The sequence below is a fragment of the Delphinus delphis genome, chromosome 12 (genome assembly GCF_949987515.2).
Source record: "Delphinus delphis chromosome 12, mDelDel1.2, whole genome shotgun sequence".
NCBI lineage: Eukaryota > Metazoa > Chordata > Mammalia > Artiodactyla > Delphinidae > Delphinus > Delphinus delphis.
Window position 1 is genome coordinate 20325579 of NC_082694.2, and position 14961 is coordinate 20340539.

Genomic DNA, 14961 nt, shown 5'->3' on the forward strand with positions numbered 1-14961 from the left:
GTGGAATCTAGAAAAATGGTATAGATGATCTTATTTGCAAAACAGAGATAGAGACACAGAGGTAGAGAACAAATGTATGGATACCAAGGGGGAAAGGGGTGGGGTAGGAGGAATTGGGAGACTGGAATTGACACATATACATTATTGATACTTTGCATAAAATAGACAACTTATGGGAACATACTGTACAGCACAGGGAACTCTACCTAATGCACTGTGGTGACCCAAATGGGAAGGAAGTCCAAAAGGGAGGGGATATCTGTACGTGTATGGCTGATTCATTTTGTTGTGCGATGGAAGCTAACACAACATTGTAAAGCAATGATACTCCAATAAAAAATAATAAAAAAAGAAAGAAGAGGCATGGTCTGCCGCACATTTTTGATAAGACCTTGCTTAGACACTTGGAAAACAAGCTTATTAAAATGTAAACGATATCATATATTTCCTATGAGCTCATTAATGTGCATAAATGTAAAGAAAAATGCATTACACATTACCTCACACTAGCAGGTACCTCTGTGGAGGAAAGGCACAGACATGGACCGGGTCAGAAATAAAAGGGATGACAGCTTGAGCTTTAGCTGTAAAGATCTGAATATGTTTCCTTTTGTATGTGTTTTGCGGTACGCGGGCCTCTCACTGTTGTGGCCTCTCCCGTTGCGGAGCACAGGCTCTGGACGCGCAGGTTCAGCGGCCATGTCTCACGGGTCCAGCCGCTCTGCGGCATGTGGGATCTTCCCGTACCGGGGCACGAACCCGTGTCCCTTGCATCAGCAGGCGGACTCTCAACCACTGCGCCACCAGGGAAGCCCCTCAATATGTTATTAAAGGAAGAATTTATACATGGCTTGTGTAATTGACAATCATTTAACCGCCTCCTCCAAATAATTCTAATTAACACTAAGCAACATGTGATAAAGTTTTAATCAGGTACATTGGAATTTAGACAAAGTTACCATTCCTGGACACCAAATCTCAAACTATGGATTGCCTTTTACCCCACTCTCTATGGCAGACAAAGATGTGAATGTGGGCAGGAAGGACCTCCATCTCTGAACTGTATCACGTGATCCTGAGCTACTTATTCTTTCTTACACTTGAAGTCTCAAATTAGGTCATTAAACAAAATCCACAGCTGATTCTGCCACTTCATCCATGTTCTTGGCCAGATGCTCAGCTTCCAGGATTTCATCCATTCATGGACTCATAAATTTTAGTTATTTGGAGAAAAAAAAAAAACGAAGATAAATCAAACATATTTCTCTGACTACATTTTTCCGATGACAAGCTTTTACCTATCTGTGATTCTATGTCCTTGCAGGTTTTTTCTTTCCTCATGAGTATTCAGATCCCTGTGTATGACATTCCCTCTGAAATACCACCATGCCCACTCCTATGACAGAGCCTCCAGAGCAGACACCTTTGGACCCCAAGCATATGCCTTCAGCCTTTTTGTCTGATTTAATCCACGGCTGTTCAGACTAACTTACTGCTGACAAAGCCCATCTTGAGTGTGTGCCATGCACCTATCTTCTTTCTCTCTAAGATCTTCCCCAATTCTTCTGAAACCCTTCTAGATTAACATAAAAGCTCAGCCCAGAAGTGTGGGAGTTATTGTACCTGGATATTGTTCCAGCCTGCTGTCCTTCTGGTGCACAATTCTAAGAAGGATACTGAGGGTTTTTTTTCTCTCATAATGGAGTTGAACACTGTCGACATTATATTACCTAAAGAAATAAAAGGAGGTGATGGAGCGGGGAATACCAACATCTTTGATTATCTCAGTGATAACTATACTCTGTAGGCCAGCTTTGATAGTAGGAAATGCTTCTATGTATCAGTGGGGATGATAGCTTTCCAGAATGGCACAAGCCAGGTGGGAGCACGTAACCAACAGAGATAAGATGAATACAGTTACAGTAATGAGCAACTAGGATGGTAAATAGGGAGCCCCAACTACAGGGATCTGAGGCAATGCCTAACAAATAATGTGTTACTAGAGACAAGATAGATGAGTAGGAAACAAAGATATCGTTTGACTTACATACTCAACAATATTAAGAACAGGTGAACCGGAGATTAATGGAAAAACATAAGCCTTCATACATTTTATAAATGGAGTCAGTTTTTAGTCCCAGGAACAGAATCCACTTAAGGAGAAACCCTAATGGAGGTATACACTAGCAAGCAGAAATATATGAGCTATTGAACTGAAACTGATACCCAGGGACTCATATCCCATCATGCTCCCATCCCCATTCCCATCCTGGCTATGGTGGAGACTTATGAAGGCAGGAGAAGACAAGGAGTTCTAGCTCAAGTTTTACAGTATATCCAGTGGGCATATAGAACACCATAGTTTTTTCCCTGGTCCTTTAGTGCACAATCAGGATGCATATTTTTAGTAGCTGGTAGAAGCCATGATCACATTGGTTTTCTAACCTGTGGGATAGAGGTCAGTAAGGTAGAAATGACCAAGTGAAATCCCTGAAACTGCTCCTCAATCCATGATAGTAAGTCAGAAGCAATATCACAACACAAGTGGAATTATTATACTTAGATTAACCCTCCAAGACTTAAAAGATATAGAGGAAGTCATTGAATGGAGATATCTTATCTCTACTCTGTTAATTATTATGTTCCCTGAAAAAGCCCAAGTTGGATGTTCCAGCTTTATTGAATAAGATTACCAGAATCTCTGACACATGATCTGAACATAAAATTATTTTCAAACTCAATTAATAAAGAGAATAAAGGGCAAGTTGCATTTATGTTTGGATAATGGCAGTATATATTTACTCATATTAAGATTATAATTAATGTCTTAATCTCTGAGAAAATATAGCCTAGAGTGACATTAATTATTTGACATCTACAGAACATAATCCTTAATCATACCATGACCTGGTAAATACAAAATGACAGCTACTTATGATGCCCTAATAAAACCTGAGTGTCAGAAATTGTGAGATTAAACCCTACAAATATTCATAAGAAAGCCTTATTGGTGAAGGGTTTAGAAGTTCAGTGGCCTGAGCATGCCAGAACATCCCCTCTTAGGGTAACCCTTGACACTAAGAAAGATGCAGTGCTCCATAAGCATCTTGAAATTTCGAAGGCAGCATGTACTCCATTTAGGAATAATGTGCAGACCTATTTGACTGGTGACTCAGGAGACTCCCAGTTTCAAGCAGGATCCAAGAGAAGGCTCCACAACCGGTCAAGGCTGTGGTAAAAATTTCTCTGCCATTATCAAGTGTCATAGTAATAGAGACTCTATAGCAGATATGGATGATTGGTGGAGTCATTGGCAAGTCCAAATTGGAGAGTTTCAGTAGAGACCCCTAATGTTCTAGAGCAACATCATGTCTTCTGTATCAAAAAACAACTTTCCATTTCAAAAGTTGTTCCTGGTAAGTTACTGGGCACCAGTAGGTACCGAAGGATTTACCAGAATTGCTAATCACAAACTGGGTAGGTCTTGTGCACTAAATCTTAGCATCAGCAGGATGCAGCAGCAATCCAGTGTACAATGAAAATGATTCAAGTGGGCTTAGGAATGGTAGAACTAGAGAATACAAACAAGGCACCATGCCCACAGCACTTACCTCTGCTCTACCTCACCTCTTCCTCAACTCATACCATTGGCCTCATGGAGAAATTCACCATGGAGGAGGAAATACATTTGTACCTGGTTTACAAATTGATTTGTTTGATGCCTTGGTGTGAGCAAAAAATTACTGAGGCCATAGTACAGCCCAGTTTTGAATTTGTATTTGTCATCCCCCTGATCTTAGGCTCTGCTGGATTCAAAGTTCTAATTCCCATGAGAGCAAGTTTTTACCAGTGGCACAGGAATGTTTCCACTGAGCCAGTAGCTACAACTCCCACGTAATCACTTTGGGATCTTTATCCTGGTTGAACAGAAGGCAAAGAAAGAGGTTCTCAACTAACTTGATTATCATTGGGAGCTAGGATTCCTGCTACATACTGGGAATACGGAGACATATACAGAAACTCAAGAAATTCGAAAAGAGGGAACACTCTTGCACTGCTGGTGGGAATGTGAATTGGTACAGCCACTATGGAGAACAGTATGGAGGTTCCTTAAAAAACTAAAAATAGAACTACCATATGACCCAGCAATCCCACTACTGGGCATATACCCTGAGAAAACCATAATTCAGAAAGAGTCATGTACCAAAATGTTCATTGCAGCTCTATTTACAATAGCCAGGAGATGGAAACAACCTAAGTGTCCATCAACAGATGAATGGATAAAAAAGATGTGGCACATATATACAATGGAATACTACTCAGCCATAAAAGGAAACAAAATTGAGCTATTTGTAGTGAGGTGGATTGACCTAGAGTCTGTCATACAGAGTGAAGTAAGTCAGAAAGAGAAAAACAAATACCGTATGCTAACACATATATATGGAATCTAAGAAAAAAAAATGTCATGAAGAACCTAGGGGTAAGACAGGAATAAAGGCACAGACCTACTAGAGAATGGACTTGAGGATATGGGGAGGGGGAAGGTAAGCTGTGACAAAGTGAGAGAGTGGCATGGACATATATACACTACCAAACATAAAATAGATAGTTAGTGGGAAGCAGCCACATAGCACAGGGAGGTCAACACGATGTTTTGTGACCACCTAGAGGGGTGGGATAGGGAGGGTGGGAGGGAGATGCAAGAGGGAGGAGATATGGGGGTATATGTGTATGTCTAGCTGATTCACTTTGTTATAAAGCAGAAACTAACACAACATTGTAAAGCAATTATACTCCAATAAAGATGTAAAAAAAAAAAAGAAAAAGAAATTTGTTTTGGTATCTGTTGGTTCATCCATGCCTGGAGATGACATGAATGGGCAATTGCAGCAACTATGACTTATAAAGGCTGTCAGGGTCCAGCCCCTTCAGGTTTGAAGATCTGTGTCATACACTGGAAGTGGAAGAGATGGTGAATGTCAATTATAAACTTGAGAACAGTTGTGGGGACTGAGATTGTAGCTCATGGTTATGTTAAATCTTTCATAGATATTTTGGCTATCATCTCAAAGAGTTGGTGATGGGAGCTACTTAAGAATCATAACTTTAAGCAGTACAAGATTTGGACTGTGGTAAAATCTCTAGTGCTCATATTCACATCTTCTTGGCAATTCTGGTTTTTCCACAACTCTGGAGCTCTTTATGAGTTTATAAAGAGCTTTATAAACTCTTTATGCTGATAGAGCCCTGCTTCAAGCACACACAGCTTTCCCTTGACCCATGGAAGATCAATAGGTTCAAGTAAGAATGCTGTGCAGAATGTATCAGCAGAACTGAGCCCCTCTACCCACATGAGTGACAATGAGAAAGCACTTTATGTTGGATTTTTCTCCTTCTCTGATCCTATTATAGTATTTCTGCTTCCTCAATACTAATTCTTGGGATTAACACCCAAATAAATTTCTGTTTTCAGGGTACTACAAACTAAAACAGTCTCTGATCCAGAACTTTCAGTCTGTTATTTCATGCTACAAATGCTCAGTGCAATTACACTTCTCAACCTCATTCTGTTTAGAAGTCAGACCATCTCTAGATCTTCAAATAATTAACTGGATACCTTGTTGAAAATTTTGATTTAGGCTTGATTTGATAAAATATTTTGTGTGTGCATTCTAGCTCCTGCCTGATCTTTACCCCTGGCTCTGAATGTAATTCAATTTAGATAATAAAGACAATAAATTCAGTTTAGGTCTTCCATAATATTTTCATTCACCAGAAAAGAACTATAGGTAATTACCCTGAAATGACCTTCACTTCCTAATCCTTCCCCAAATTTATGAGGTTTTGCTCAGGCCGGTATTTCTTTGAAGTGCACCCTTCCATAAGTACCAGCATAAACAGTTTTGCTTTTTACATCAGTGAAAAATTGTGAACAATTTTTAAATTACAGATTTAAACCTTCTAGTGTTCTGCATATTACTGACCTAATTTGATAGGCATGAATCCAAACCAGAGATCAGAAATGGCTCTTATGAGAGAGGGTATAAGAACTCAAATATTTGACATTGCTAATAGTATCAGAAGCCCTAGTACTACTTTTTTTTTTAATTTTAGTAAAATACAATATAGCATAAATTTTATTATCTTAATTTTTAAATATAAAGTTCATGTAACAAGTACATTCACATTGTTGTGCAACCATCACCATCATCCTTCTCCAGAATTCTTTTCATGTTGTTAAACTGAAATTCTATATTCACTAAACAATAACTTCCCACTCCGCCACTTCTCAAACCCCTGGCAACCACCATTCTCCTTCCCCTCTTTAAAGTTGACTACACTGTCCGTATACCTCATATCAGTGGAATTATATAGTACTTGTCTTGTGTAACTGGCTTATTTCGCTTAGCATAGTATGTTCAAGGTTCATCCATCTTGTAACATGTGAAAGAATTTCATTTCTTTTTAAGGCAGAATAATATTCCATTGTATGGATATGCCACATTTTGTTTATTCATCTGTCAGTGGACACTTAGATTATTTCAAATTTTGGGCTATTGTGAGTAATGCATGATGAACATGGGAGTACAGATACCTCTTTGAGACCTTGCCTTCCGTTATTTTGGGTGTATACTCAGAAGTGGAATTGCTGGATCATATGGTAATTTTGTGTTTCAGATTTTGAGGAACCATCATACGGTTTTGCATAGTAGCTGCAACATTTTACATTGCCACTGGCAAAACACAAGGTTTCCAATTTTTCCACATCCTTACCAACACTTGTTTTTTTTGTTTGTTTTTTTGGGTTTTTTTGATAGTAACCATCTTAAAAAAAATGTGAGATGATATCTCACTGTGGTTTTGATTTGCATTTCCCCATATGAACATCTTTTCATGTGCTAATTGGCCATTGTATATCTTCTTTGGAGAAATGTCTAAGTATTTTGCCCATTTTAAAAATCAGATTGATTGATTTTTTAGTGTTGAGTTGTAGGAGTTTTAATATATCATGGATATAGACAATTTATCATGTATAAAAGTTGCAAATATTTTCTCCCATTCTGTAGGTTGCCTTTTTATCACTCTTCCGATTGTGTCCTTTGATGCACGCAGATAAATTATTTCTGAAGTTCAATTTATCTGCTTTTTTGTTGTTGCCTGTGCTCTTGGTGTCATATCCAAGAAGTCCTTGTAAAATCTGATATTCTGAAGATTTTCCCATACCTAGTAAGATGTTTACAGTTTAGCTTTTATGTTAAGGTCTTTGATCCATTTTCAGTTAATTATTGTATATGGTGTAATATAAGAGTCCCAACTATTTATTTTGCATATGAATATTCATTTTTCCCAGGATTGTTTGTTGAAAAAAAAATTGTTCTCTCCCATTTAATGGTTTTGGCACCCTGGTTGAAAATCATTTAACTTTATGTGTGAGAGTATTTGTTTCAGTTTTTTTTTCTGAACTCTCTACTCTGTTCCACTGTCTATATGTCTGTCTTTATGGCAACACCACAACGTTTTGATTACTGTAGCTTTGTAATAAATTTTGAAATCAGGGATTGTGATGCCTCCAACTGTGTTCTTTTCAAGATTGTTTTGGCTACTCGAGGGTCCTTTGAGATTCTATGTGAATTTGAGGGTGGATTTTTCTATTCCTGCAAATAAGCTATTGAGATTTTGACAGGATTTGCTTTGAATCTGTAGATAGGTAGTATCAACACCTTAACAATATTAATTCCTCTAATCTATGAACACTGGATTGTTTTCCATTTATTTATGTCTTCAATTTCTTTCAGTGTTTTGTAGTTTTCAGTGTACATGTGTTTTGTTTCCTTGGTTAAGTTTATTCCTGTTTTCTTTTCACTGCTACTGTAAATGGGATTGTTAATTTTTTTTTTTTGATTGTTCATTGCTAGCATGTAGAAAAGCAGCAAACTTTTATATGTTGATTTTGTACCTAGCAAATTGGCTGAATTTATGTACTAGTTTTAAATGTTAAGGGGGAATCTTTAGGATTTTTCTGCATATAAGAATCAACATTGTGAAAATGACTATACTATACAAAGCAATCTACAAATTTCAATGCAATCCCTATCAAACTACCACTGGCATTTTTCACAGAACTAGAACAAAAAAGTTCACAGTTTGTATGGGAACACAAGAGACTCCAAATAGCCAAAGCAATCTTGAGAAAGAAAAACGGAGCTGGAGGAATCAGGCTCCCTGACTTCAGACTATACTACAAAGCTACAGTAATCAAGACAGTATGGTACTGGCATGGAAACAGAAATATAGATCAATGGAACAGGATAGAAACCCCAGAGATAAACCCACACACATATGGTCACCTTATCTTTGATAAAGGAGGCAAGAATATACAGTGGAGAAAAGACAGCCTCTTCAATAAATGGTTCTGGGAAAACTGGACAGCTACATGTAAAAGAATGAAATTAGAACACTCCCTAACACCATACACAAATATAAACTTAAAATGGATTAAAGACCTAAATGTAAGGCCAGACACTATCAAATTCTTAGAGGAAAACATAGACAGAACATTCTATGAAATAAATCACAGCAAAATCCTTTTTGATCCACCTCCTAGAGAAATGGAAATAAAAACAAAAATAAACAAATGGGACCTAATGAAACTTAAAATCTTTTGCACAGCAAAGGAAACCATAAACAAGATGAAAAGACAACCCTCAGAATGGGAGAAAATATTTGCAAATGAAGCAACTGACAAAGGATTAATCTCCAAAATTTACAAGCAGCTCATGCAGCTCAGTATCAAAAAGCAAACAACCCAATCCAAAAATGAACAGAAGACCTAAATACACATTTCTCCAAAGAAGATATACAGATTGCCAACAAACACATGAAAGAATGCTCAACATCATTAATCATTAGAGAAATACAAGTCAAAACTACAAAGAGATATCACCTTACACCGGTCAGAATGGCCATCATCAAAAATCTACAAACAATAAATGCTGGAGAGGGTGTGGAGAAAGGCGAACCCTCTTGCACTGTTAGTGGGAATGTGACTTGTTACAACCACTATGGAGAACAGTATCGAGGTTCCTTAAAAAACTAAAAATAGAACTACCAAATGACCCAGCAATCCCACAACTGGGTATATACCTTGAGAAAACCATAATTCAAAAAGAGTCATGGACCACAGTGTTCATTGCAGCTCTATTTACAATAGCCAGGACATGGAAACAACCTAAGTGTCCATCAACAGATGAATGGATAAAGAAGATGTGGCACATATATACAATGAAATATTACTCAGCCATAAAAAGAAATGAAATTCAGTTATTTGTAGTGAGGTGGATGGACCTAGAGTCTGCTATACAGTGTGAAGTAAGTCAGAAAGAGAAAAACAAATACTGTATGCTAACACATATATATGGAATCTAAAAAAAAAAAAAATGGTCATGAAGAAAGTAGGGGAAATACAGGAATAAAGACACAGACCTATTAGAGAATGGGCTTGAGGATATGGGGAGGCAGAAGGGTAAGCTTGAACAAAGTGAGAGAGTGGCATGGACATTTATACAGTACCAAACGTAAAATAGATAGCTAGTGGGAAGCAGCTGCATAGCACAAGATCAGCTCTGTGCTTTTTGACTGCCTGGAGCAGTGTAATAAGGAGAGTGGGAGGGAGGGAGACACAAGAGAGAAGAGATGTGGGAACATATGTATATGTATATCTGATTCACTTTATTATAAAGCAGAAACTAACACACCATTGTAAAGCAATTATACTCCAATAAAGATGTTTAAAAATATATTTCAATTGCACTCAGAGAAAATATGTGACTTCTTCATTTCCAACTTGGATGCTTTTTATTTATTTTTCTTGCCTAATTGCTCTTGCTAAGACTTCAAATACTATGTTGTAGAAAAAGGTAAAATCTGGCATCTTTGTCTTCTTCCTTACAGGAGAATTTTTCACTTTCACCGTTGATAAGATGTTAACTGTGGGCTTTTCACTTACATGTTTAATATTTGGAGGTAATTTCCTTCTATTTCTAGCTTGTTCAGTGTTTTTATTGTGAGAATATTTAATTTTGTTAAATACTGTTTCTTAATCCATTTAGATGATCAGGTGTTTTTTTTTTTTTACTTCATTCTGTTAATGTGGTGTATTACATTGATTGATTTTTGTATGTTGAAACATCCTTGCAGACCTGGAATAAATCCCGCTTGGTCATGGTTTGTAATCCTTTTAATGTTCTGTTAAGTTCTGTTTGTTAGAATTTTGTTGATGTTTTTTTGCATCAATATTCATCAGTGATACTGGTCTGTAGACTTTTTTCTTATAGCACCTTTGTCTGGCTTTAGTATCAGGATTACTCTGGCCCCATAGAATGAGTACAGAAGTGTTCCCATTTTTTCAATTTTTTTGAAAGATTTTGAGGAGGATTGGTGTTAATTTTTCTTTAGATATTTGGTAGAATTCACCAGTGAAGCCATCTGTCCTTGGGCTTTTCTTTGTTGGAATGTCTTTGATTACTCATTCAATATCCTTATTGGTTATGGGTCTGTTCAAATTTTCAATTTCTTCATGCTTCAGTATTCTTAGGTTGTGTGTTTTTAGGACCTTATCCACTTCATCTAGGTTATTCAATCTATTGGGGTACAGTTGTTCTAGTGTACTTTTTTATATTGAAGTATAGTTGATTAAGAATATTATATTAGTTTCTGATGTACAACTTAGTGATCTAATATTTTTATAGGTTATATGCCATTCACATTTATTACAAAATAATGGTTATACTTCCCTGTGCTGTACAATATATCCTTGTTGCTTATTTATTGTGTACATAGTAGTTTGTGTCTCTTAATCCCATACCTGTATCTCATCTATCCCCCCTTTCCTCTCCCAACTTGTAACCATGAGTTTGTTTTCTATATCTGTGAGTCTATTTCTGTTTTAATGTATGCATGCATTTTATTTTTTCAATTCCACATATAAGTGTTAAAATAGAGTATTTGTCTTTCTCTTATTTCATGAAGCATAATACTCTTTAGGTCCACCCATGTTGTTGCAAATGGCAGGATTTCATACATTTTTTTTTTTTTTTTTTTTTGCGGTACGCGGGCCTCTCACTGTTCTGGTCTCTCCCATTGCAGAGCACAGGCTCCAAACACACAGGCTCAGTGGCCATGGCTCACAGGCCTAGCTATTCCATGGCATGTGGGATCTTCCCAGACTGGGGCACGAACCCATGTCTGCTGCATCGGCAGATGGACTCTCACCCGCTGTGTCACCAGGGAAACCCAAGATTTCATACTTTTTATGGTTGAGTAATATTCCAGTGTGTGTGTGTGTGTGTGTGTGTGTGTGTGTGTGTGTGTGTGTGTGTGTGTGTATTTTTTTTCTTTATCCATTTATTTGTTGATGGAGACTTCACTTACTTCCATATCTTGGCTATTGTAAGTAATGCTGCTATGAATATTGGGGTACATGTATATTTTTGAATCACTGTATTCATTTTCTTTGGATATATACCCAGGAATGAAATTGTTGGATCATACAGTAGTTCTATTTTTAGGTTTTTGAGGAAGCTCCATACTGTTCTCCATAGTGGCTGCACCATTTTATAATCCTACCAACAGTATGCTAGGGTTCCCTTTTCTTCACATACTCACCAACACTTGCTATTTGTAGACATTTTGATGGTAGCCATTTTGACAGGTGTAAGGTGATATCTTATTGTAATTTTGATTTACATTTCTCTGATGATTAGCAATGTTGAGCATTTTTTCATGTGCATGTTGGCCATCTGTGTATCTTCTTTTAAAAATGTCTATTCAGGTCTTCTGCACATTTTAATTGGGTTCTTTTTTCTGATATTGAGTCATATAAGCTATATATGTTTTTTATATTCTTTATTGATCATATCATTCTCAAATATTTTCTCCCTTTCAGCAGGTTGCCTTTTGTTTTGTCAATGATTTCTTTGCTGTGCAAAAGCTTTTAAGTTTAGGTCCCATTTATTTTTGCTTTTGTTTCTTTTGTCTTAGGAGACAGATCCAAAAAATATTGCTACTATTTATGTCAAAGAGTGTTCTGCCTATGTTCTCTTCTAGGATGTTTATAGTTTTAGGTCTTACATTTAGGTCTTTAATCCATTTTGAATTATTTTTTTTTATATATGAGGTGAGGAAAAGTTCTAATCTCATCCTTTTACATGTAGCTATCCAGTTTTCCCAGCACAACTTACTGAAGAGATTGTCTTTTCTCCATTGTATAATTTTGCCTCCTTTGTCACAGATTAATGACCCTAACTTTGTGGGTTTATTTCTGGGTTCTCTATTCTGTTCCATCCATCTATGTGTCTGGTATTAGGATAGCCACTCTTGCCTTCCTTTGGTTATTATTTCATGGAATATTTTTCCCATCCTTCCACTTTCAACTGATATATTTCTTTAGATCTGATGCAAGTCACTTGTAGACAACATATAGTTGGGCATTTGAAAACACAGCCACCTCTGTCAGTCTTTACAGACTGGCTCTGTAAAGGGAAAGGTCTTCACTAATCAACCTAGCATAAATGCTTATAGTCTTTTCAGGCCTTTCTAAGCATGCCTGCTCCCTGGGCATGTGTGCGTGTTTTTCCCACCCAATATCCCCAGTTGTATGGTTTCCTTTAAATGTCTTATGTTCCCTAACAGTCTCATCTCTGCTTCTTCTCAGAGTCTTAAATGCTCTATTGTATTCCTCTGCCCATAATTTCTTGCCCCCAATAGCTCACAGGTTTGTAGCCCCCCTACAGCTCTTAGATGCCATGGTGACTGCCACTGCTTTCAGTGGGTTCCAACCTGATATCCAAACTATGCCACAATTTCCACCATAGCTCCTTATTAGACAAAACAGTAACCAGTCACTTAGGAAGCTGCAGACAAGCCAGAACAATGCAAACAAGTTTGACTCTTTTTTTTCCATTGCATGGGAGGAACCGGAAATTGGACAGCTTCTTCCTCATGCTTTGCCAGGGAAGAGGCAAGATATGGGTGAGCAAAGATACCCCCAAATTTCCTTCCATAATAAGTGTGACTTTATCTTGGTTAAACATTTGTTTGGCTACTACAAATCTGTAACTGGTTTCTATATTTCCTACAAAGCTACTTCAGTTGGTGTTTTGTTGTTTACTTTGTGTTTTCATGGACGAACAAGGGCCTGGAGCTTCCTAGTCCACCACTTGCTGTTGGCACTTTTAGGCACTAGCATTAAAAAAAAAAATCATTAGCGGCCTTCTGTAGTTAACCACTTCCTTTCATTACCTTTAAAAATTCCACATTCTTCAAGTGGAGAGTAAGTACTGACCTCTTTTATTTGTTTAGTAGGCAATGACACAGCAACAGAGATCAAATGACTTATTATCTACTACCAGCAAATTTAGTGACTACAATTTATCAAATCACAATATTTTGAAGGCTTATTTTTCTTGACTCAGCTGTACACAATATTTTATAGATCTTTATACTTCTAGTGTCTGAAAGTTTCCCTACCTGTAACTGATGCTCAAAAATGACGATGTAGTCACAATGACACATATAGCTAGTTTATCCATGAGTTAAGCCATGATCCAACTGATTATAAAAGTTGACTTCTAAAATTAAAATTGGCTTCACATTCTTCAACACTTAGTGGAGGAAAAACTAGAGATCTTCTGAAGGTAACCTATGTTTCCCTGGATATTTTAGGTCCTTAGAAGAATATAAAGATTTTATCTTTTGAACCATCAATCCTAGCAAAAAGGAAGTTGAGATTTATTTAGTTTCCACCCATCAGGAATATTGATCATCCATTATTCCAAGGTGCTACTTTTGTAGGAAATACCCCATGTAACTCCATTTGCTTGGGATTAATTACCTATTCCCTGTCTTTTCAAATATACCATATATTTGGTTTGTTCTAACCCATGTTCACATACTATTTTGTAGATATTTTTCGGTTTTCTGACTCTTTAGTCTCCCTGAATAAATTATATAGTACTTTAATCATTCTTACTCCACATCTAGTTATTCAAGGAGTAACTGCATTTTTTTCTTACATTTCTATCACATATGTCCCTTTTAACTAATATTAGTTAGCCCCTTTCAGGTCTCACCTCCTCATAGATTATCAGTTTCATCTTACGTAGGAACTGCTTGCTTTTGTCACCATTCCACTTAAAAACTCCACATTTCCTGTTGATAGTGGTCACACTGCTTCATGGCCCACCTTAGTCTAGCCTCATACTACATTTGCACATTTATTTTCCCCTAATCCACATTATGTTTCCTGTGACAGCACTTGTCTTCAGACAAAGTATGTTGTTCTTTTTTTCCTTGAATGCTCACTCCAGTCATCCCCCTTACCAAATATATTCATTTATACATTTCATTCATGTAGAATATATTTAATTATTGTTTCCTCATTTCCAAGTCCTATCTCTTCCATTAATCCTTCCCCAAATACCTTAGTTCCCAATGTGTTTTGACGATTTTTGTCCTACACAGTAGTCATTTTTTTTACCTTCTTCATTTGTCACATTGAACATGATTTCACGACATATTTACTTATAATTTTCTGTCTGTATCCTATGTTCCCAGCTAGACTGTATTTTCTTGAGGCCAGGAAACAAACGCTAAGCTTTTTTATTGCTAGAGTGCTCTCAGCACAGTGTTGATATTTAATTATGTATCTGAATAGTTATTATTCTCCTTGATCACAAGAGAAATGATGGGCAGTGATGACTTTTACTCAGTAAACTTTGGTAAAATAAATAAAATCAAGGACTGATTTCCAGAAACCACACACATAAAACATTGCTCACACTCATGTATTAAAACATTTAACTTGGGCTTCCCTGGTGGTGCAGTGGTTGAGAGTCCGCCTGCCGATGCAGGGGACACGGGTTCGTGCCCTGGTCTGGAAGATCCCACATGCCGCGGAGTGGC